This window comes from Plecotus auritus (assembly GCF_963455305.1).
Source record: "Plecotus auritus genome assembly, chromosome: 5".
Lineage (NCBI taxonomy): Eukaryota > Metazoa > Chordata > Mammalia > Chiroptera > Vespertilionidae > Plecotus > Plecotus auritus.
This window is the reverse complement of record NC_137776.1, coordinates 131,020,055-131,042,543: the sequence shown is the minus strand read 5'-3', so window position 1 is coordinate 131,042,543 and position 22,489 is coordinate 131,020,055. Positions and strand designations below refer to the sequence as shown.

At 41.6% G+C, this 22,489-nt stretch overlaps 1 protein-coding gene across 27 annotated transcripts in view; it reads right to left on the bottom strand.

Annotated features, from left to right (window-relative positions):
• The window catches only part of PTPRD (protein tyrosine phosphatase receptor type D), a 2,215,209-nt gene that overhangs the window by 1,554,039 nt on the left and 638,681 nt on the right, over positions 1-22,489 (bottom strand). For all 27 annotated transcript variants that reach the window (XM_080668837.1, XM_080668841.1, XM_080668865.1 and 24 more), the window contains exon 4: positions 16,464-16,571. The gene's annotated coding sequence lies outside the window, so the exon portion shown is untranslated. The remainder of the gene's footprint in view (positions 1-16,463; positions 16,572-22,489) is intronic.

Here is a 22,489-nt window from a genome sequence, read left to right as displayed (position 1 = left end):
TCGGTCTCTGACTTGATCATAGAGGTGATTTATAAGAAGAAAGGTATGAGTTGAAATGAATTGGAATGAGGTGTTCTGCTTTGAATAAGATAAACAAACATTGCCTGGCGGGCATGGCTCAGTGGCTGAGCATCCGCCTCTGAACCAGGAGGTCAAGGTTTGATTCCCGGTCAGGGCACATATTCAGGTTGTGGGCTCAACTCCAGTGTGGGGCATGCAGGAGGCAGCCAATCAATAATTCTCATCATTGATGTTTCTATCTCCCTCTCCCTTCCTCTCTGAAATTAATTAACTAATTAATTAATTAATAATTTAATAAGATAAACATTTTCTGCAGTAGATAGGCTCTGTAAAGTCACCAGAAATACTAACTTGGTGACCACTGAAGCACTGCTTCTAGAGGAAATACAGGGTTAGGTTCTGCCAGCTTCGGTCACAACATTTTCATTAACCAACTAATACATAACTTTACTTTCAGTGTGTTTCTATTTAAAGACACCTTATTTAGCCTGGCCAGCATGGCCCAGTCGTTGAGCACTGACTTATGAACCAAGGTCACAGTTCAATTCCCAGTCAGGGCACGTGCCGGGGTTGCAGGCTCCATCCCCAGTGTGGGGCATGTAGGAGGCAGATAATCAATGATTCTCTCTCATCTTTGATGTTTCTCTCTCTCTCTCCCCCCCTTTCCTCTCTCTCAAATAAAAAAAAGATACCTTATTTAATATATATTGTTAATTCACTAATATTGCATATACTAGTATAGCCAACAGCTGTAATTCATTCCTGAATGAAGCTTATCCAATACATGTATGTTCTCCACAAAGCAAATCTCTGCTAAGTCTTGCATGTAGGAACACAGACAGCATTTCAAATTACACTCGGGGGCTATTTTAAACAATGAAAATGGAAGAAAAAAAAACCACCCCACAAAAATACAAAACCATGTAGCACTAAGTAGACTATGAAAAGGATACTTGTTTATAAATATGAAGCTTAAACAAGGAGACAGAGCTTCCCCTGCTGGAAAAGTGTGTGTGTGGCAATTCAAATGTTAACTGCTTGGTATATGTCTGTAAAATACTATGAAAATTTCATAAACATCAATTTTGGGGTTACTAATAAATTTTAGGAAGTAGCAAATTCACAAATATTAAATGAATATCAAATGTATGTGTGTGTGTCTGCATTTTATCTATAAACATTTTTCAGTAACAGGATAGTTTATAATAGATTCTATTGTGCTAAAAAACATGTTCTCGCATATGGTTGTAACTCAAATTCATGTTGAAAGATGTAGTCTGCCATTAGGTTTTATTACATTGTAATCATCATGGCAATCATTTTTCTTACATAAGATCATAGAGTGCTATTAAATTTATTTCATAAAAATATAAAAATAATCACACTATAAAAAATGCTAGTGCTCTTTCCTTTCTATTATATTCAGAAGAAAAATGGCCATACTTCTGGTCAAGGTGGACACAGGTAAACAAGGCACTCACCTCCTCCCACAACCACATCAAAATTACAGCTAAACTATAGAAAAACTATTCTTCAGAACTTCCTGAAATCTGGCTGAACAGAAGTTCTAAAACTAAGGAATTAAAGAAGAAGCCACATTAAGACTAGTAGGAGGGTTGGAGACACAGAATGGTCTGATCCCATAACTACGTGTGGTGAATAAAAATTGAGAGGAATATCTTGGCTGCAGAATCCCCCCTGAGGAGCAAAGGGTCCAAACCTCACACCAGTTCTAAGCCCAGGGTTCCAGTGCCAGGAAAAGAAGTTCCAATAACTTCTGGGCTGTAAAAACCAATGGGCTTTGTGGCTGAGTGAGACAAAGGGCTGCTGGAGTCCCAGGCAATTCCTCTTAAAGGGCCTGCACACAGACTTATTCAACTCACACCCTCTCAGCTCCAGTTCTGGGGCAGTAGTTTGAAAAGTACTAGAGAAATACAGGAAGAAAAGGAACTGTCCAATATCAGGGTGAGGGCTGAAGGGGGAGGCAGACAAAAGTGCTGGCAGAGGACATTGCCCATTTAATGAGCCCTCCCCGCATGGAGCTGGCAGGGGGGTACCATATCTGAGACTCCATCAGCCTATTTGCCCAACCCCTGGTGATTCCATGAGGCCCTACCTCACCCAACTTTCAGGCCCACCTACACAGTTTCTAGCGTTTTTTCCATACAAATGACCAGTTTGGATCATGCTTCAGAATTTCCTAAAACCTCTCAAACAAGCAGCAGCTGACCTCAGTGTACCCTGTACCTCTGACTAAGTGGCCCCAGGTCTGGCACTAGCAGCAGCGAGCCTTGGTTCACACCTTGGTCTCTCCTGGGCATCTCTAAGCCCAATACAAGTAGCAGCTATCAGCAGACTAATTTGTAGCTCCAGCTGGGTAGCAGAAAGTATGTGGTGGCTGACCTTGGCCTGTACCTCCTGGGAGGTCCCAGAGCCAGCACACCTGGTGGATAGCTTCAGACCACGCAGAAGCACTACCCACAAGTAACACACTCAAGGGGCAGACTCAGCAGGCACCATAGCCCCACTGAAATAAGTCCTACAGAGCTTATCCTCCACAGTGGTTGGAGGTCAGTGGTCAGGGGTCCAAGCCAATCCTTGCAGCTGATCAGCCTCGGAGGTAAATACCTTCTATTGATATGACAACAGCAACCAAGGCTCAACTACAAGAGGAAGATGTACACAGCCCACACATGGGACACATGTTGAGTGCCCAGCTTGGGTGATTGAGGAGGCTGCACCACTGGACCCTATGGGACAACTACTACATTAGGCCACCCTACGGAGCTCTACCTAATACATAGGAACAAACACAGGGAGGCTTCCAAAATGAGAAGACAAAGAAACATGCTCTAAATAAAAGAACAAAACTTCAGAAAAAAGAAATCAACAAAATGCAGCCAAGCAAACTACTAAATGCAGAGTTGAAAACACTGGTTATAAGGATGCTCAATGAATTTAGAACTTCAACAGCATAAAAAAGAAACAGTCAGAAATGAAGGATACACTAACTGAAGTGAAGAATAATTTACAGAGAATCAACACTAGAGTAGATGAAGCCAAGAATCAAATCAGCACTTTGGGATATAAGGAAGTGAAAAACACCTAATCAGAAGAGCAAAAAGAATAATAAAAAAAATGAGAAGAGTGTTAAGGAGCTTCTTGGACAACTTTAAGTACACAAACATTTGCTTCATGGGGGTGCCAGAAGGAGAAGAAAGAGAACAAAAAATTGAAACCCTGTTTGAAAAAATAATGACAGAAAAATTCCCTAACTCAATGAAGAATATAGACATACAACTTCAGAAGCACAGGAATCTCAAACAAGAAGAACCCAAAGAGGCCCACACCAAGACACATCATAATTAAAATGCCAAAGGTTAAAGACAAAGAGAGGATCTTAAAAGCAGCAAGAGAAAAGCAGTTAGTTACCTACAATGGAGCTTCCATACGACTGTCAGCTGATTTCTCAACAGAAACTTTGCAGGCCAGAAGGGAATGGTAAGAAATATTCAAAGTGATGAAAAGTGAAGAACAACAATCAAGATTACTCTATCTAGCAAAGCTACCATTTAGAATGGAAGAACAGATAAAGAGCTTCCCAGACAAAAAAACAAAACAAAAACAAACAACAAAAAAACATATAAAGGAGTTCATTACCACCAAACCAGTATTATATGAAATGTTAAAGTGTCATCTTTAAGAAGAGAAAATAAAGATAAAATATATGAATAAAATTGAAATACATATTTATCAACAATTAAATCTATAAAAACAAAGTAAATGAACTAGCAGAAAAGAAATAGATTCATAAATATAGAGAACATTTTAATGGTTGCCAGATGAGAGGCGGGTTGTGGCGATGAGTGAAAAAGGTGAAAAGATTAAGATGTTCAAATTGGTTGTTACAGTATAGTTAGGGGTATATAGCACAGGGAATATAGTCAACTATATTCTAATAACTACATATGGTGTAAGATGGGCAAGAGATTTATCAGGATGGCCACTTAGTAAGTTATGGAATGTCTGGTCACTGGGGTGTACAGTTGAAACTCACATAATAATGTATGTCAAATGAAATTGAAAAATAAAGAAATGCTTTTTTTTAAAAAAGAAAGCATAATAAGCTTTGTCCCAATGCAAAATATTCTGGGAATATTCAAGCAATATAATTCTAGTGTGAAATTCACACAAAGTCTTGGGTTTGTCAAATGCAAATAAAAAACAAAACTGTCCTGATGAGAAAACAGATTCACTATTATTTCTAGGGAAAGACCTGAAATGTGGTAGGGTGAAGGATGTAGGGTTAAATACTCTGACTTTACCACTTAGTAGCCTTGTGTTTTTTTCCAGGGCAAGCTACTTAAATTTGCTATACACTCTCATCTTGATATTTAATATATTTATATTGTATATGATATTTAATATATTTAGAGTTCTTAGAAAGTATCTGGCACATAGTCACAACCAAATGGATACCATACTTGTATCCTATCTAATAAAAGAGTAATATGCAAATTGACTGTCACTCCAACACATAAGATGGCTGCCCCCATGTGGTCAAAGATGGATGCCCCCATGTGGATACAAGATGGCCAGCAGGGGAGAGCAGTTGGGAGGGACCAGGCCTGCAAGGGAGGGCAGTTGGGGGTGATCAAGCCTGCAGGGGAGGGCAGTTAGGGGTGACCAGTTTGGCAGAGGAGGTAAGTTGGGGGCAACTGGGCCTGCAGGGAAGGGCAGTTGGGGGAGGGACCATGCCTGCAGGGGAGGGCAGTTAGGGGTAACCAGGCCTTCAGGGGAGGGCAGTTAGGGGTGACCAGGCTGGCAGGGGAGGGCAATTAGGGGCAATCAGGCTGGCAGGGGAGCAGTTAGGCATCAATCAGGCTGGCAGGGGAGTGGTTATAGGGGGTGATCAGGCTGGCAGGCAGAAGTGGTTAGGGGCAATCAGGAAGGCAGGCAGGCGAGCAGTTGGGAGCCAGCAGTCCTGGATTGTGAGAGGGATGTCCGACTGCCCGTTTAGGCCCGATCCTGTTTAGGCCCGGATTGAGCCTAAACAGGCAGTCAGACATCCCTCAAGGGGTCCCAGATTGGAGAGGGTGCAGACTGGGCTGAGGGACACCCCCCCTGCATGAATTTCTTGCACCGGGCCTCTAGTTTTAACTATAAATATTGATAACAATCTTATGTTGAGTAGACTGTTAGCTACCAGCCTTTTACTAAACTCACATCAAACATTATAAAATAGCTTTTCTTAAGTTAATATATCCAAATCAATGACAGCATTTGATTTATATGAGTATGAGCAAGTTTATTTGAAATTTAGGTATCTTTTGTTCCTAATTTCTCAGTTCGTTCTCCACACCCTGAGATCTTAGCACCTTTTTCTTACTCCTCCACTCTCTTTAATTCCATTTAGTCATTCTGTTGTGATCTGAATTGTGGAAGTTCATTTCTCTTCCTTTTAAGGAGAAGACTATCACCTGGACCCTCAGCAATTTCTCTAAGTCAATCTCACTGACGCAGGCGTCCTCAAAACTACCGGCCCGCCGGGTGCCGCTGCCTGTCCTGCTTAGCAGCCAACTCGTCCCAGGCCCGCAGTGCGCATAGGAATTTGTTCATAGTTTTTTTTTTTTAAACTATAGTCCAGCCCTCCAACGGTCTGAGGGACAGTGAACTGGCCCCCTGTTTAAAAAGTTTGAGGACCCCTGGTAGGGTGATTGACATACTTGCCCAAGCCCCACCTCAACCTCCCTTCAGGCAGAGAAGTCCATGCCCAGGGAAGAATGTGGCTTTCAAATCATGTCCCTTTTGTGAAGAAGTGTCTCAGACAACCCTTAACCAGCTATCTCAGTTTCCCATCTTTTGGACGGCTATGGAGTCCCGCGTGTGGTGAAGGTCACTGAATGAAGTACACTTAGGAGTTCCCATTCTCTAAAGGCCCACTGATCCATGTGCCTCCCATGTCAGCACAGATAATGTGGTCCTGCCGGAATACAGCAGATGGACATGGAAATCATATACTCTGGTAACACTGACTTTATTACAGCTAAATGATTTGCATATTAATAGATGGGAGTTTTTACAAAAGCTAAAGAGAAAGAGCCTGGCTGGTGTGGCTCAGTGATTAAGCATTGAGCCATGAACCAGGAGGTCACCGGTTTGATTCCTGGTCAGGGCACATGCCCTGGATGTGGGCTCAATCCCCAGTAGGGGGGGTGCAGGAGGCAGCTGATGGATGTTTCTCTCTCACTGATGTTTCTATCTCTCTATCTATCCCCCTTCCTCTCTCTCTCAAAAAAAAATCAATTAAAAGATTAAAAAGAAAACTAAAGGGAAAGAAAGAGTACTGGCTATTATTTAGGTGCAGTGCCAGATGCAAGTAAGGTAATTATAAGTCCTGGTGCCAATCATTGAACCTGCCCGAGTATCAGTCACCCTTAGCTGCAGCATTTGTAAGACATCAATGCCTGTTTGAGTTCATGCCTTACTAGGACTGTTGCCTGAATTGAAGGACATAATGGATATGAAAGCACTTCACAAATTAGAGTATTTCATAAATACAACAATAATCTACTACATTTATAACCCCTACCCTCTCTTCTGTCTCCATCTTCATCTGGACCTCTAGGTTCCCATCATAACTGTTAACTCCAAGATCCTTTCTTCAGATGAAAATGAGTACGAGTTAACCCATAAGCAGTGATGTGGCGGTTTTCAGAAAGATTCTTAAATAGGTTTTAACATTTTACATTTAAATCGATGACAAATAAATTCTATTGTCAGTTTCTGTTCGCTTCTTCTGGAACAGAACCTATAAAGGGATGCTGTGTAATCGTATTGAAAGATATTAGGAAACAAAAACAGTTTGTTAACCTCAGCTTTTTGTGATTTGTGTAATTTGTACACAGCGTTTCAATAAGCCGGTTTGTCTTCTTGTCTACATCGGCTGTGCTAGAGCCATTTCAAGTTCAAAATTACTGCAAAAAAAGTAATTGATCCTCTATTTCAATATCCCTGCTGTTTCATGAGCTCTCTTACAATTCTGAAGGAATCTATTTCTCACTGATGCTGAAAAACATAATAAGGTCACAGCGGGGAAGCTTTAGCTTCATTAAAGAACATTGTTATAAGAATAAAATGATCGAGGGCAAATTGTTTTTGTCCTTGTGGTACCATTTCTGCAGATTCACATAAATCTGGGTGTTTAAAGCTACCACAGATTTGTGATCTTCTCTTTGTCATTCACTTCACTCTGGTAGCCCTTAGTGGTAGAAGGAGATGTCAATCGCTTGCCTTCCTGGGGATTTCCCCCCCACCACCCCCCCAGTCTGTTGAATAAGAAGGAAATAAGCCTCTCTGGAAATAAGGGCTGCAAGCCTGTCAATAACTAAATTTATTTCTGCTTTTAAAATATCACAGAGAATGCTGGTGTCCAGCAAACTTAGATGCCAGGATTATTTAAAAAGTGACTGAGCAGAGAAATGAATTGAAATTTTGACCCACCCAGGCTTCCATCTATCATGGGAGCCTATAATAGGGGAAGGAGGGAGAAGGATTTAAGATAGAGAATCGGCAATTGCTCTATTAATCTAGTTTAACTGATACTAAAATCTGATAGAGCACATTACAAGTTGCAGGCAGTAGGGCTTCGCAATTCATTATTACTTTCAAGGCTCTCCCTCACTTGCTTTCCTTTTGCCTTTAGTTCCTGGCAAAGGACAGCTTTCTCCAGCTCAATTTCTCAGTTTATTTTTTGACTGCTTTTAATTAAATGTGATGGCCTGATCCTGCACCACTGAAGTCACTGGAGTTGAAAAGCATTTGCTGTAATAATGACAGCTCCCTGATGTCTGTTCATTATTAACTGCTTTTCAAAAGTGCTGCTCTCAACTCTCATTTTATGAATATTTAAATAACTGAATTTCTATAACAAATATCTGCACACAGGAGATAGGGATTCTATTGCCTGTTTAATAGGTTACACACAACAAACTAAGATCCCCTTATTTTTTTGGTAAAGTTTTTATTACAATATTAATTGGATGTGTCCTTAAATCATCCTGTACATAAGTTTTCACACCAATGGCAATGTCTCAAAATAATAGTCAATGGCATAAGCAGAGGTTATGAGACGTCACACATATACTTCTAAACAAAGTATCTTAGAAGACAGATGAGTATTTTTTCATGTAGATAAATAAAACCCTGAAATTAACCTGCGTGTTTTAAAAAGTATTATTGTTTGTTCTTAAGATGAAATTAAAGAGTATGCCAAAAGAGAATGTATTAATTACACAAAAATGTCATTGTCCAGTAAAGGAAATTGGCAGGGGAATGAGAAAAATAAAATTAAAAGCCTTAATAATTTTGATTTAAAAAAACAAACAACACTGATGATTTGGCCACTGGTATTAATCTCTTTCCTTTCCCAACACCTCAGGCAAATGACAGCAAAATAAATTCCTAAAAAGTCAACTTATAGAGGCTTAGAATTAAAAGTGGAGATGCAAGGGTAAGAGAGATGATAACAGCAAAGGTGACCAGCAGCCAACAATACTATTCTAACTCATCTAGTGTTTGTAACATCCCTATCATTATCCTCATTTTACAGACAAGGACATGGAGGCACAGAACCATTAAGCAACTTGCAGATCATCCCATATTCAGTAAGCGGTAAAGCTATGATTAGAGCCCAGGCAGTCTGATTTCAGAGCCATCCTCTCAATCGGGTGCTATGTCCCATGGACTGTGGAGAGTAAGGAGAGAGAAGTGATGAGTGGTGCAGCAGAGCTGAGAAAGGACTGCCCGTGTGCCCACAGGGTGAAGTACACACTAGAAGTCAGGTAGTCACCACAGGAGAGTCCAAGCAGCCCAGTACTTGGAAGAACTAAAAGCTTCAGAAGACAGGGGTGAGGTGCAGTCAAGGAAAAGGAACAGTTCATAAAATTCTGAAGTGGTTGCTCTCTCAGCCCCCACAGCTAGCAATTACCTCTCCACTTCCCATCACCTCCCCACCCCGAACACTGTATTTTACGTCTTTTTTTATCTGGACAAAATAAACCTGGTACACTTTAGATTCTGGACAGAGCTATTACATGAAGTTGACATACTTCATCAAGGAACATGTAACTCCCTCCCCCAGCTTGGTTTCCAGAACATCAGCAGGCAATTACATTACCCCGGCTCCTACTCTCAAACCCCACTGTAACAGACAATTGGGGAACAAAAGATCAGTCATTTGATCAAAACTGCAACATGACTGAGACCTGTAGCTAAGACCTACAATAGCAACCTGAGATAAAATACAGAAAATTAAAGAACGACAACAAAAACATTGGGATACGTGCTATGATTATAAGACAAAAACAGCGTACGGTAATAATCAATAAAATGGTACTGGAAATTAAAAGTAGGATAAATAAAATTTAAAACCCAATAGAACATATTAGATAAAGTGAAGAGAGAATATACCCAGCCCCCAAATATGTCACTTTGGCATACTGATTATTTTGAATTAAAATTGCATGAGAGACAGCTAGTGCAAAAACATTCTGACCACCCCACTCTCCCATGGGAAAGTATCCTCCTATGCCAATATTGAGTACTAATACCTCTGACTCTAGAAAAAAATATTTACAAGTGTTGTACTTGTGACGTTCTTGGGGTCTAACACAACGTGAAGTCTACAGATCAGTGGAGGGGGATCATGAAAAAATAAAAAGCAAACTCCTTGGGCTAATACGCAAGATCACCAAAATCAATCTCTACCCTTTTCATTACTGCTGCCCTTTCCTAAAACAGAATCCCTAGCTGTCCTTTTCCATGTCTCCTCACATTTGAAGTCATTTTTCCATGCACATTGTTTCCTCCATCCACAATGCCACCCCCAACCTGCACATCATTTCTGTTTAATTGACATTAAATTCCACTTTCTTTAAGAGGCCTTTTCCATTGTTTTAACACAAATGAAACGTTGTCTGTCTTCTGGAAAACAATTGGCTCTTGATCTCCCCTTATCTTCTAGCATCCAACACTAATAAGTTGTTATCTGAATACACACACACACACACACACACACACACACACACACACACACGAGATATATATCCTATATCATAAAAGGCTAATATGCAAATTAACCAAACGGTGGAACAACTGGTTGCTATGACATGCACTGACTACCAGGAATATACTAACCACCAGGAATATACTGACACACACTGACCACCAGGAATATAATATGATACGCACTGACCACCGGGAATATACTGACACGCACTGACCACCAGGAATATAATATGATACGCACTGACCACCAGGAATATACTGACACGCACTGACCACCAGGAATATAATATGATATGCACTGACCACCAGGAATATACTGACACGCACTGACCACCAGGAATATAATATGATACGCACTGACCACCAGGAATATACTGACACACACTGACCACCAGGAATATAATATGATACGCACTGACCACCAGGAATATACTGACACACACTGACCACCAGGAATATAATATGATACGCACTGACCACCAGGAATATACTGACTACCAGGGCAGACACTCAATGCAGGAGCTGCCCATGTTGGTCAGTGCAATCCCACAGAGGGAGTCCCAGGCTCACGGCTGGTGAGCGTAGCAGCAGTGGCGGGAGCCTTCCTGCCTCTGTGGCTGTGCTAAAGAGCAGTGAGCAGGCAGGCTGTAAGGAGCGAGGGGTCCAGGACAGTGAAGAGGGATGTCCGTCCGGCAGTCGGACATCCCCTGAGGGCTCCCAGACTGTAAGAGGGCACAGGCCGGGATGAGGGCCCCCCCCCTCAAGTGCACAAATTTCATGCAATGAGCCTCTAGTCCAGTGGTTCTCAACCTTTCTAATGCCGCGACCCTTTAATACAGTTCCTCATGTTGTGGTGACCCCCAACCATAAAATTATTTTCGTTGCTACTTCATAACTGTAATTTTGCTACTGTTATGATTCGCAATGTAAATATCTGCGTTTTCCGACGGTCTTAGGCTCTACAGCAGCGGTTGTCAACCTGTGGCTAGCAGGGTCGCTTAAGACCGTCGGAAAACACAGATATTTACTTATTTATTTATTTTAGCTCTGGTCTCTTTTCGTGTCACTTGAATGAAATGTAAATCACAAAAAACAGCTGAGAGTTTGGATTGGTGATGATCTAATTCTGCCAGATTTTACTACATATTATTTGGAACTCAGTGCGACCAGCATGAAATATATTTTTATTTATTCTAGGCATACTTTTTCAAGTGACTACCGAATACAGATTTGTATGAACAAATTCTCATCTTTGAAAATTTCCAGTATTTTATTTTACTTTGCAATATATCCTCATTATAGTAATTCAAGTAAATGTAAATTTAATTGTTAAATTCAATTATTACTAGAGTTGTTGGCAATCTTAAAATTATTTTTGTTGTGTGATATAGCTGCAGCTTAAATTTCAGGTCACGAGTGTTATTAATATTATATGGTTAGAAATAGTTTTCAGATCAATGAATCAACGCTATCTTAATATTCTATCTTAATTTTCATTACACATTTAGTTTGTGAGTGTATTTCATAAAAGGAAGCTGCTCTGTGTTGCCAAGCTCATTATCTTGGGATTTTGTCCAGAGTTGAATTCCCTTTGTGATCAAAGGGCAGAGAGAACACCTCCAGGACTATTGACCCATGCCAATTTGATGGGCAAGCCCCATGCATTAAAGTGAAAGGAGGTGGCTTTTTCTTCAAGTACTTGAGCATACATTAGTAAAAAGCAAAAGTGATTTCCTTACAGGAACAACTACTTCCACTTTTAGTAGAAATAGTCTCTCTCTAGATGCTTACGCACACATATATGCACACATATGTGTTTTGGTAAGTTATATCTATTATTTATGGTCAGTCACACCAGTCAACACTCACACCTGCAAAGTGCTTAATCATTTCCAAAAGGCTTCCACAAACATTTGTATTAGTTGACTGATGGAATAGGAATAACTTGTAATTAAGCCTGAGGCTTGAAAATAATAGTATGCTCTGGGCTTCTTAACGCATTCATGGCAGGATAAATATTTGAGCCCAACTCTGTCCACCTGCACCCATGGGGGGATGCTGACACCTCTAAACTACCATTGTACACTTTTTTTTTTCTGTCATGCTTCTAGTTTCCCCTTCATGTTAGCTCACACAGTTATAATGTACATACTGGGATGGAGAGCACAAGAAGAAGAATTATGAAGAATAGATAGTAAGACTAAGAAGGGCAAAAGATGGACTTAAAAGCCCACAGTTGACGGGGAAGATAGATACCGAGAAATTAAGAGTCATTTCTTCTATGACTTTAAGTAAATGTACAACATATTCATGTATCACTAAAGTCAGAAAAATTTAGAATTGCAGTAGAATATGGAAATGGAGCATAAGTAATTTCAAAGACTTGATGAATATTTTCTTATTGCCTTCAATATTTACAAAGAGTAAGTGTATAATAAAAGATAGCATTTAGTGTATCAAATTGATTTAGCTTAAGCTTTAAAGAAGTATAATAATATTCAAGTTTCTGCAATGTGTAGCACTTATGCTATGACTGTCTACAAAATGAAAAGTGGAACAATGTAAGTGAGCATAATATGTACATTTATCCATTTCAACAGATCAACATTGGTTATGATCCATAAAAATAAAAGCCCATTTCTGTATATTTAGTCTTCAAGACCTTACTCAAATGTCAATCTTTCTTTGGGGCCTTTATACATTTACTGAACAGAAATGATCTCCACTCTCCCAAACTCTCATTTACTTAAACAAAAGTTTTATATTTTTTCTTATAAATAAAAACTAAATAAATATGCTTTTACTTTTACACACATACAGGGTGTTACCCCAATTCTATTTTATAACCTTACTAGAAGCCCGATGCACGAAATTCGTGCAAGAGTAGGCCTTCCTTCCCCTAGCTGCCGGCACCAGCTTCCCTCTGGCATTGGGACCCAGGCTTCCCTCTGTCTGCTGGCAGGCACCCGGGACCCAGGCTTCCCTCTGTCCACTGGCAGGCACCCGGGACCCGGGCTTCCCTCTGTCCACTTACAGGCACCCGGGACCCGGGCTTCCCTCTGTCCACTGGCAGGCACCCGGGACCCGGGCTTCCCTCGCAGCGCCGGCTTCATCAGGAAGGTTGTCGGGTCTAATTAGCATATTACACTTTTTTATTATAGACTAGTGGCCCGGTGCACGAAATTCGTGCACGTTAAAAGGGGATTAATTAGAGGACATAATTTAATACTGCTATTTGCCCTTCCTCAATAATAGAAGTGTCAGAGATGAAAGAAAATTAGTAAAATGTACATGAAAACCTTCCTCCTGTCAGAATCTGGGGCACACCACAGGACCCAGAGTCAAGTCCCCGCCCACCCACGTGCACCTTAAAATCGCATGAGACCCAGACCTGGCTGGCCCCCGCCCTCATTGGGCTAGATCCAGACCTGGCCAGTTCCACCCTTGTCAAGCCCCAGCAGGCAGGGGACGTAGCCTCAGGTCCCCTGGCCCTGTGCCAGGACGGGGGGCATGGCCTGAGGTCCCTCAGACAGACTGGGGTGGGGGGCGTGCCTTGAGATCCCCTGTCAAGCCCCACTGGGTTGGGGGCATGGCCTGAGGACCCCGTCAAGCCCCGCCAGGTGGGAGGGGGGACGCGCAGTCTCAGGTCCCCCGGCCCGGCACTAGGAGGGGGGAACAGTCTCAGGTCCCCTGTCAAGCCCCATTGGCAGGGGGGTGCAGCCTCAGGTCCCCCCTGGGCGGGGAGTGTGGCCTGAGTTCCTCCGACCCAGCACTGGGGGTGCACCTTGAGGTCCCCTGTCAAGCCCCGCCAGACAGGGGGGCGCAGCCTCAGGTCCCCTGGCTTGGTGTAGGGCTGGGGGGTGCAGCCTGAAGTCCCCTGTCAAGCCCCACCTGGTGGGGGTGTGGCCTGAGGTCCCCCGGCCTGGTGCTGGGGCGGGGGGAGCAGCCTGAGGTCCCCTAGCCTAGCACCAGGACGGGAAGCACACCTTGAGGTACTCTGTCAAGCCCTGCTGGGTGTGGAAGGCGGCCTGAGGTCCCCGGTCAAGCCCCACAGGGGCAGGGGAGGGCGTAGCCTCAGGTCCCTGCTAATTGCTCGTTAAGGCTCCTTATGGGAACTTGGCCTCAGCTGTGGGTGCAGCCATCTTTGTGACAGAGTGATGGTTAATTAGCATATTCCCTCTTTATTAGATAGGATTTGTCTATCTTTTTATCTTATAAATATTAATGATTTAATGTTCACAATTAAGTTTTATTTTATTCTGATTAGAGTAAAAATGTTTATTGGAAAATATCAGGGAAAAACAGTAAGTTAGAAGTAAAAATGGTAAAAACTATCATATACATCTCTTTCCTTCTAGTTTCTCTATAATCACATCAATGTTGTCCTATAAAGATACTTTTCACCCTGCTATTTTAAATTAAGAAATGTGGCCCAGTCAGTGTGGCTCAGTGGTTGAGCGTCAATCTATGAAGCAGGAGGTTACTGTTCAATTCTAGTTCAGAGCAAGTGCCTGCATTGCCAGCTCTATCCCCAGTGGGGGGCTTGCAGGAGGCAGTTGATCAATGATTCTCTCATCATTGATGTTTCTCTCTCTCTCTCTTTCTTTCCCTTCCTTTCTGAAGTCAATAAAAATATATTTTTTAAAAATGCCTGCTCCTTTTTACATGTCATAAATATTATTCTAGAGCATCTGTTTTGATAGTTCTACAGAAATTTACTATTTGAAAAAAAATAATATATATATATATATATATATATATATATATATATATATTCTATACAATATTTGGGCCGAGTATCATTTTCACTGCTATTAAAACAGGCTATGAGAAACATCTTTTGTTTAAATATTTTTAGACATCCTAATTATTGTCTTACATTAAATCACTAGATATAGAATTGCTGTGTCAAAAGGAGGGATTAACATCTATATAATAAAAGTGTAATAATGCAAATCGACTGAACAGCTGAACAGCAGAACTGTCCAGATGACCACGCTATGACATGTGCTGGCGCCAGGCCAGCCAAGGCCAGTGCGATGCGATTAGTGAGGGGGCCCCACCATTGCCCCACAATGGCTCTGCAGAGGGAGGCCAGGCCACCAGCCTGCAGGGCGATCAACTGGGGGGCTCTGCAGAATCGGGGAACTGGGGGTGTATAGCAGCGGACATGGGCAGCATCAGGCCAAGGTGGGTGCGGGCGGGGGTCAGGGCTGCGAAGCTGGCAGCCGGGGGAAGGAAGGCCTACCCTTGCGAGGATTTCATGCATCAGGCCTCTAGTATTTGATAAATGAACTAAAACGCATTGCATGTTCCTTGTATCTTTTTATAGCACTTTCCCTATTTTTCTTGATTAGCTTACCTTCTTTATTAATCTTTGAAACTATGTGAATTACAAGGACATGCATGTAGACCTATGTAAGTCTTGCAAAGTATAAAAAAAATATTTTTAAAAAGCTGTATAACATATCTTTCACTTCCTAAACTTATAGCCCATTACTCTCTTCAGCCCAAGAAGTTTAATATTAATGTCCTTAGTGATACATACATTCTGACAACAGATTCTTGAAGGTACAAATTCAAGAAGGATCATAATTAGAATCTGTCAGCAAAGGATATATTTGGCCATTCTGATTCTTATAATTTCAAAATCATAAATTAAAGCATCTTTTGAGTTATGAAATTATCTGTCTGTTCTAATTGTATAACTCAGTGATGAAGTTTTAGGTCCTTAAGAGTAACAGCCCTCAGTGCCTGCTGTTAAAAAGTCTATGAGCCCGGCCTGTGTGGCTCAGTGGTTGAGTGTCAACCCAGGAACCAAGAGGTCACTGGTTCAATTCCCAGTCAGGGCATGTGCTCAGGTTTGGGGCTCGATCCCCAGTGTGAAACATGCGGGAGGCAGCTGATCAATGCTTCTCTTTCATCGATGTTTCTATCTCTCTATCCCCCTCCCTTCCTCTCTCTCTCTCTCAAATCAATAAGAACATATTTTTAAAAAAGATATTTAAAAGGCTATGGAACAATCTATAATTTTAAAATGCTAATGACGCTGGGTTCCCACTTTGGTCCCTTCTATAAATAGCCTTCCTTCCTTACCCCCAGGTAACTGTGTGATGTTTCATCTTTCACTCTACTTGTAATTCAGGCATAGGAGACCCAGGCATAGTTACCTGTACTCACTTAAAGTCAAAAGCAGAAAGAAGAGACTGTGCATTGACTTTAAAGCACCATAGAATTGAAAGAAACCTACAATCTTTCAAAAAATGCAGAAGCCCGATATTTTGAAAGGGTGAAAGTCTTGATAGAGATACTTCATGAACTCTGTGGGGAAGGGTTCTCTCAGCACCTGTTGTGTCTGGGAGAACTGAACTCACCTGGAGCTGAAGCCCATCACTTCCCTCAATGCTGGTGCCAACATGCTGTCTGTCAGTCACCCTCAACTGCAGTATGGCAGGCCAGGAACTTCTGGCTTTTTATTGTCCCTGGAACAGAATACAGTGTCAGTTTTATTTTATTTTTTTTTTCATGTTCCTTCAAGCACAATAAGATATTCATTATGTTATCTTTTCCTGTCACATTAGACACTCATTTATCAGAATGCTCAACACAAAGGAGAGAAGCGTAAACTCTTCACCTCTATAATTTACACCTCAATGATTAATATAGCACCTGTATAACTCAGAGACCATCTATATTTTATCTCCTATAAAGTGTTCCTTATAAAAGGTTATTTATTATTTCAGTGTAATCATTCTTATCCATTTGGTGTAAGTAATTGATGTGTTAATTTAAGAAGTCACTTTCTATGTATGAGTCCTAGAGATTGTAAGTCTAAATATATTTTTAAACCCCAGAAAGAAGCTAATGTTGAAAATATTTCATTTTCTGAACTCCGACCACCTATTATTTTTTTTTACCATGAAAAGGAATCTCATAGGAAACAGAATTTAATAATGCAATGCCATTGGTTTTATGCCTGCCCTGTTTTATGTCCCACAACTCACATGAAGATAGCAGAGTTTCCTAAAACGCACCAGAATGTTGTTGCTTCGGACGTAAGGGGAAATAGACATGTTGACCACATGATGAAAGCTTAGGCGTGGCAGAAACTCACAGCTGACTGCCTGTGTGAATGGGTTGTGTTAGGGACTCTCACTCCCCACAGTTAGAGCCACTTGACCTTCAGTGCCCTCAGCCTTGCTCCAGTCTGCTGCACAATGGGGTGGTTTAAGCAAACATTCAAGGGATGCAGCAATATGCCAGCCTTGTCCTTTGTCCTGCCAGTACCTCTTTTCCCTTTGCCTCTGTCCTTTTCCAGGATCTGGAGTTGGACTCTGAACTGAATTTCATAGCAGGGATCCTGCTAGTTGCTGACATTCTTCCTGAGGCTGTGCCTCCCTGAGCCCCCCTGAAGCTGACTGCCTCCCTGAACCCCCTGAGGCTAACTGCCTCCCTGAACCCCATAAGGCTGTCTCCCTGAGCCCCCCTGAGGCTGACTGCCTCCCTGAACCCCCCTGAGGCTGACTGCCTCCCTGAACGCCCCCCCCCAGGCTGACTGCCTTCCTGAACCCCCCTGAGGCTGTTTCCCTGAGCCCCCCTGAGGCTGACTGCCTCCCTGAACTCCCCTGAGGCTGTTTCCCTGAGCCCCCCTGAGGCTGACTGCCTCCCTGAACCCCCTGAAGCTGACTGCCTCCCAGAACCCCCCTGAGGCTAACCGCCTCCCTGAATCCTCAGAACTAAGATGGGGCAGGCTGATACACCTTACTGCATGAGCCACCTGCCAGGGTATGCTCTTACTTCTTGTCATACCTACTTGATATTCATCACTTGTTGATGAATCACCATCAGATACTGGGCACCAATGCCCCTCCCCACCTCCATGAATGAGTAATGTGCTCTATGTACATCAACACATGTAGACCTTAACTGTGTTTTAATGTCATTTAGGAACCATGGTAGTAATGTAAATAATTTAGTCTGTTTTCCTCTGTGCAGTATAATGTGAAAGGCGCAATATAGGTCCACTTGAACTCCTTTACAGAACTCAAACCTTAAGAATATTTTTCTTGCTCTGGTTGGTGGCTTAGTTTGTTGGAGTGTCCTCACATACACCAAAAGGTTGCAGGTTCAATTCCTGGTCATGGCACATGCAGGAGGCAACCAATTGATGTTCCTCTCTCACATCAATGTTTCTCTCTCTCTCTCTCTCTCTCTCAAAACAAAAAACCAACAATAAAAAAATATCCTTGGGTGAGGAATTAAAATAAAAAAGAATACTAAAGAATATTGTTCTTTCCTTGTAGCTCTCTTCTATAGTTCGGATTTCTCTCATATTATTTTGGGATCCAATTTATCCCCTTCATTTCTGTGCCACACTCAACTTTCATCAACTCTCACTTAGATAGTAACAATGATTTCTTAAATGCTGATCCTGTGCCAACTCAAGTCAGATGGTGCTTTCAAATAAAGATAAATTGAAAAGAGTTTAATAAAGAACCTATTTACAAAACGGTGGGATGTATGTAGGGAAACACAAGGGAAGGTCTAGTAGAGACATTATCACCCTTATGCCTGTAAGGACAAGGACAGGAAGCAAAGGCTGCCTTCAGGACGCAGACAGGTTGAGAGGGCTTCCTGGAGGTTAGCAGTGGTCCATGCTTGGGAGTCCCAGGCAGCACTAGATGACAGGATGGAAGGGAGCCCAGGACCTAACACTTGAATTTCCCCCTTTTCCTCTGGTTTTTCTGCCTACACTACCTCTGGGACACACCACACTGGAATCCCACGTGCAGGGAAGACTGTTGATGAGCTACCTCAGGCTCATGCCCAGTGTTAGAGATTAGGTTGGAGGAAAGTAAAATATGAATCTGAAAGGAGCACAGATGTAGCAAACACTCTCATTCACACTTTGGAGCACAGGGTTGGAAATCAGATGTTAATCTGAGTCTTAGCTCTACCTATATGTGTAACTCTAGACAAATCACTTAACTTTTCTATTCCTCAGTATCATTATCTCCACCATGGAGATAACAATTAAGTACTTCCATTTTATTCTTATCATTAAATAGCATAATGTACTAGAACACATATTACTAAGAAGTACTTAATAATAGTAGCAATAATGGCAGTAATTCCTCTCAAAATGCAAAAATAAGTCAACAAACATACAATAGTCACACTAAACTCTCCAGCACTTTTTCTAATAGACCATGTTGTTGTTGTTTTTCAAACCTCTGACTTCTATAAGTGTTTTTCCCCTCTGCTTAAGAATAATCCCCCCTCCCCCCATCCCAACCTCTGTTTGCTTAGAGAATTCCTACTCATATTTTAAAATCTATGAAATAATTCCATCTTCACCCTCTCTCAGGAAAAGGAGAGAATCCCCTGTTTGGTTTTCCAAGGCACACATCACTCTTCAAAGCAATTACACTCTGCCATCTTCCTATTGGATTACGAGCTCTATGGAGGAGGAAAAGGTTATGTCTGAGAGATTTGTATCCTCAAAAGGTGGTTCAGTGCCAGATTCATAGTCGATACTCAATAACCATTACATGAAGAAATGAATATGTATGTATTATTAGAATACCTCCATTACCAAGTAAGGAAAAGGCTCAATAACTTATTTCCTCTTCACCCAAAGGGCAGATCAATCTGTGACAAATAGTATGAGGTGGGGAATAAGACTATCATGGAAATTCAAGATGCTGAAGAAGAAAAAGAGGTCCCAAAGGAAAATCTAGGCACCTCTGCAACTTTTCCCTGGGACAGCCCAGCTGGAAAATTTGCCTGATTCATTTCAAGGCTGCCAGGACTCCTCTTAATTGATTTTAAGCAATTGGGAACTTACAAACTAACCTAGTGACTATGACTACAAACCCCTTTCTATATCTGATGCATTTGAATGATATACCAAATGATTTGCCAATATTTTCTCAAGGACTAACCAAAAGTTTTCCCCATGGAATTTGTCTATCTATCTATCTATCTATCTATCAATCTATCATCTATCTATCTAGTTTTGTGAATAGAAAATGAACTTGCATTTCATCTGGCATACAGGACAAAGTCTTACTCTCTCCATTTGTCACCCTCAATAAGACCATACTTATTGGCATCTGTGTGTCCTGGTAAAATTTCTGCAAAGACCAATATATATGTGTATATTATTATCCTTTACTCCTAAAACATAAGTAAAAAGAGAGAGAGATGGCATGCCTTATCCATTATTATGGGCCTTGCTTTTATTCACCTAAACTAATTTAAAGGACTTTTTATATTAGTAAATAAACAGCATCTTGTTTATATTCTACTTCCTGTTTTTCTATTGTTCTGATATACCATAAGTTATTTAACCAGACTCCCCCAACATTTATATTTTCAAACTTTAGCTATTAAGATGTTTTAATGAAAATCAAAAACAAAACAACAACAACACCTTGTTTATGTAACTTAGTATCTAAGCGGTACATCGGTAAGATGCATTCCTTTGACTATGAGAGGGGTCGAAGGTAAATGAACTTACAACTTTCAAATATATTACCAAATTTCCCTCCTTGAGAATCAAACCAAATTAATGCTCCTTCCAACAATCTGTAAGACTGCTTGGATAGGCAGAATTTTAGATTCTTAAAAACATGATAGGTGAAAAATTGTATCTTGGAGTCATTTTTATGAGCAGTTTCAAAAGTATGAGGCAGGGTTAGTATATTTTCATGACATTTAAGGGATATTGTGTATCTTTTAGCTGTGAAATTTCAATTGATATCCTTTGTGATTTTTTTATTCCAAATACAACACATTCTTTCCTATCCTATGTATTTTCAAAGTAAAGTAAAATTATTAACATCAGCAAACTATTCCTCTATGTTTAGGTTTTTTAAAGCTGTTGTCCCCAAGCCTCTTTCAAGCCTACATTGGAAAGCTAATCACAAAGAGGTATCACAGTGCCCTCTGGTGGCTTTCTGCTCCATCGCGTCTTCCCTGCATTAACTCTTGGGGCAAAACTATAGGTAGATACAGCTTGGTATTCGAGGCTTCCTTAGCCTCCAAACATACCCCAAGTCTCCTTACCCCTCAGGAAATATGGAGCTACACCCACCCTGAAAAGAAAGACATTAGAGCTACTTCAGCTCTCGAGCAACCAGGTTTATTCCTGCAAGTTGGTGGGTATTCTAATAGGATGCATTGCTTTTCCAGGTTTTTCTTTCCTAGTTGCTGTACAAGATGGCTTTAGAGTATCTTGTCAGTGGGTTGCAGTGCAGGCTCGTTCCTGATAGTCAGGCTCTGCTTCACCCTTCCCTGTGAAATCAAAAAGGTTATCACCAGTGAAATCAAAAAGGTTATCACCAGATAACCTTAGTAGAAATCTTAGCAGTAAGTATCACAAAGTCAGCTCAGTCAGAAGCCTGAAATTCATTTGTTCTTTCATTCATTCATTCCACAAATATTTGGAAACTATGTGTAGTGTTCTAGGTGCTCATGAATTTTTCAGTGAACAAAAGAGACAAAAATGGCCCTAACCCATTTGGCTCAGTGGATAGAGTGTTGGCCTGCGGACTGAAGGGTCCCAGGTTCAATTCCGGCCAAGGGCATGTACCTTGGTTGCGGGCACATCCCCAGTAGGGGGTGTGCAGGAGGCAGCTGATCGATGTTTCTCTCATATCGATGTTTCTAACTCTCTATCCCTCTCCCCTCCTCTCTGTAAAAATCAATAAAATATATATTTTTAAAAAGAGACAAAAATGTCTATCCTCTTGGAGTATATCTACTAGTTGGAGGAGACAGACAATAAATGGTAAATGAATAATTAAACAAATGGTATATTATATGGCTCTGTGAGTAAATGTGTGTGTGGGGGGGGGGGCGTATTTTAAATTTAAAATAGGTAAAGGGCAGGCCTCTTTGAGAAGCTGGCAAATGAGTAAGGTTTTGAAGAAGCTAGCGGGACTGTGGTTTAAGGAGGAGGAACCTTCTAGGAAGTGGCCACAGCATACTTGGCAAGTGCAGTGGACACCTGAAAGCTACCCTTTCGGGATTAAGAAAGCTTTTCACCCAGCCGCTGGGCGTGTTAGCAACTGCCAGGCCCAGTTCTCATCCCACTTTGAAGTTGCCCTAAGCTGGTCATGCTGCCTCACCAAGGTCTCACACTCAAGGGCAGCCTGTACTCAGTGACTGGTGGGTGTAGAGTATGAAGGTAGGGTCTCCTAGCCACCCTGCAAAAGTTTACCGTGCTGTTGACTGGGATCTTTGTGGAAATGGCAATTGCAACCCATCTTTGATTTGCCCATTCCTGCTTTCTCCCCTCCTCTTCTACAGAGGTGGATCCCCACAACACTGCCTAGAGCCCCTCCCTCTTACCCCCCCCCCCCACCTCTGCTCACCGCATGCTGATCTGTCTCAT